We start from the raw sequence: 3,044 nt of genomic DNA, 5'->3' as shown, positions 1-3,044 counted from the left end.
TGCAATTCTGGAGCAATATGTTTCAGAGTGGACATAAAAAGACGATTTTAAAGTGGCATTTATGGGAGGTTTCACTAATGACAAAATATATACCAGTGAGCAAAGAAAACAAAGAATAAAAAAGGTAGTCATTTCATTATCATATCTGAAAAATTCATCTTTACTGTACCACAGTGAAGCTTAGCAATGGATTATGCTCCGACGTTCAATAAATAAAAGAAAAAGGAACATCCCCAGCATGACACATGCTTTAGTTTGGGTTCCATAGAGTACTAAAGAAGGTGATAGGTAATATCAACTAGCTGATTCCCAGTTACAAAAACGAGATAGCAAGCAACATGTTGCAGTTACAAAAAAGAAAATGATGGACCCAATAATAGCCTAAACAAACTAGCAAGGTGTTTGTCCTCCTGATTGGCATCATCTAGGGCTCCATCGTCTATGACCTTTTCCCCTTCAACAAGGCTTGGAACTCTTCTGCTGAGTTGAGAGTGTTTTGCGGGTGCTTGAAAAGCTTTGCTGCAACAAACGTCCAGAAATTGAGCAACGACCTCGTATCCTGATGCAAAAGAAAAAAATACACATGATAACACATTAGCAGGGTTGGTGAATGGTGTTAGCAAAAAGAGTATGTTTCGCTGCTAGTGTTGCACAAACAAATCCTATACACATGATATTTAGCTACCAGTGTTGTATAGCAAAAAAATGGGACATACAGTGTTGAATGGATCCATCCCCCTGGCAGTCAGATTCTCCATGTATAGAATAGCGAAAAACCCACAATCAAACCTGCCACCAAAAAAGCACAAAAAAGCAGATGAGTTTTGCTTCCCCTAAAAAATGCAAAATTCTACGGATGGACACATGGAAAACAAAGGAAAAAGGGAAAAAAATAAATAAAATACATTGTAGACTGTTGCGGATACCCATCTGGGCTGAAACGAATGAATGTATCAAGGTCGTGCTTCCATGGGTTTTGTTCTCTGGTCAAAGTTTTAAAGTTTGCTATCTGCACATTTGATATCGGGGAAAAAGAAGAGATATAAGTAGGTGACGCAGTGACATCTTTCTTGATTTCTACCGCAAACATAAAATTGATACAAAGAAAAAAGGAATGACCAGAAAAGATAGAAGGGGTGTATCGCCCATACCAGATTGTGACATGGCTCCTCAAGAACACTGACGTAGTTAGGATCGTCACTCCTGGAATCAAACACATTGAATTGTTTTTGCATCAAGTTTGCAACCACAACTGCCCAATGCCCGTCGTGGACAATAGTGAAGAAGAGCTGCAAAATTAAACAAGAAAAAAATCAATAACCCATAGCAAGTTGTGCTAAAAGATAGCTCTGATGCAAGAACAAAAATGTTTTACCTGATCACAATTCGCAATGTTGTTCCTATCACATGCCCTTTTGAAATCTTTGGTGCAAGACCCTGTCTGAAAAGAATCCGGCTCCACAGCAAGCTTGGTCTATTTTATAAAAACAAATCTGTTCATTAGAATTGAATGTTGCGGACAGAAACACAAGTGATAAAAAGGGGAAAAAGAGTAGTTGACTCACAGCCATATGCGGGGAGAATGCAAACTTTCTAGGCTTGCTTGAGCTGTACATGTGCTCAATGTTGAAACTTTCAATGTATAGTGACATCACCTCATTGTTCAAATGTGCACGCTTTTTGAGCCCGTTGCTGAAATGTTTGAAAGAAACATCAAACCCGCCTATCCTGATGAACGGAGGGCTACATATTACAAAAAAGAAAGTGGATCGGTTAGAGGTAAAGAATTTTTTCTCAACATACAAAAAGAGAGTACAAAAACCCTTACAGTAGCTCGCCTTGTGGTGGGTCCTTAATATGGTATTTGGTGCAACAGTACTGCTTGTATATGGCATCGTCTGTTGCATCAATTTTGATTTTCTTCATCTTCTTCAACTTGGGCGCATTTTTTGGTGATTTTGCAGCTCTCTTGAGTGTTGCCTTCTTCACATCACGGTTGTGCCCGCTGCTGACTTCAATCGCCACCTCCTCTCTTGTCTCATCAACACCTACTTCTGCCCCCACAAATGAAAAAGCAAACAAAAACAATGAAAAGAGAAGAAACGGTTTGAAGCATGGAGGAGCTAAAGTTTATAAAAAATCATGACTTGATGACAAAGCAAAAAATAGTTAGAGGAAATGAGTTGTACAAACCTGCAGGGCCTGTGGAAACCGGAGGATATGTTGCGAGGAGAGTGACATGAAAAACTGGGCCAGTTGAAGTAGCCGGATTCTGTCTATCAAACCGCTGATTTATAAAACGGTGATTTGATCTAGCGCATTGAGTTAGGAAACCTTCTTAGAAGGGTCACGTCGTGTTGGGCAAGATGGTGTGCCGTGTTGGGCGTGAACTCGTTGTAAGACTTACATAAAGGAAAGGAAGATAGCAGGAGCCGTGAGTTTGTGCGGCATAAATGATCTCTCTCTCTCGGCTCTAAGGTTTTCCTCTATATATCTCGCTGTTCACGTGATAATACTTCGTGTTCTTGCGTAAAGCTTGCAGGGATTCTGCAGTTTGATCTGACAGAACTGACGCCATCAATCAGGTTGAGTTCAGGACCCGACGCCATCAGGACCGGACCGAGCAACCTCAGACAGACAACAGACAAAATCGACCTCATCCAGCCACCGCAGGCAGGCAAGAATTGGATCGAGTTCCCGCTGCTACACAGATCCAATCCAACTCACGGAAACTCTATCAGTACTAGTACTAGTACTAGTACATGGAGATGAACCAACGACCGAGATAGTGAGTACCAGGTAGCTCGAGCTTCACTACAACTTTCCGTAGTACATGCTAACCACACTTGGAACAGTTTTTCTGCTAAGCCTAACACCCAGCTGACACTCAACGACACCGACGCCATGAATCAGTTGGAGTCGTCGTCCTGCGACCCAGACAAGAATGTGGATCGGCTTCCCGCTGCATAGCCACTGCACAGATCCAACTCAAGGAAAACAAACAATGACGGAAACTCTAGCGAACGGAATAGGAAGGCGGAAAC

The 3,044-nt window shown here is 41.7% G+C and overlaps 1 long non-coding RNA gene across 1 annotated transcript; it reads right to left on the bottom strand.

The window, feature by feature from the left end:
- Positions 1–919: 919 nt before the first annotated feature.
- LOC119330027 lies at positions 920–1,472 on the bottom strand. Its single transcript, XR_005159860.1, has 3 exons — positions 1,376–1,472; positions 1,152–1,289; positions 920–1,009 (listed from the first exon to the last, which is right to left on the bottom strand). It is a non-coding gene; the product is annotated as an uncharacterized LOC119330027 (long non-coding RNA).
- Positions 1,473–3,044: the final 1,572 nt, after the last annotated feature.

This window comes from Triticum dicoccoides, chromosome 7A (genome assembly GCF_002162155.2).
Source record: "Triticum dicoccoides isolate Atlit2015 ecotype Zavitan chromosome 7A, WEW_v2.0, whole genome shotgun sequence".
Lineage (NCBI taxonomy): Eukaryota > Viridiplantae > Streptophyta > Magnoliopsida > Poales > Poaceae > Triticum > Triticum dicoccoides.
This window is presented reverse-complemented; position numbering and strand designations above follow the sequence as displayed.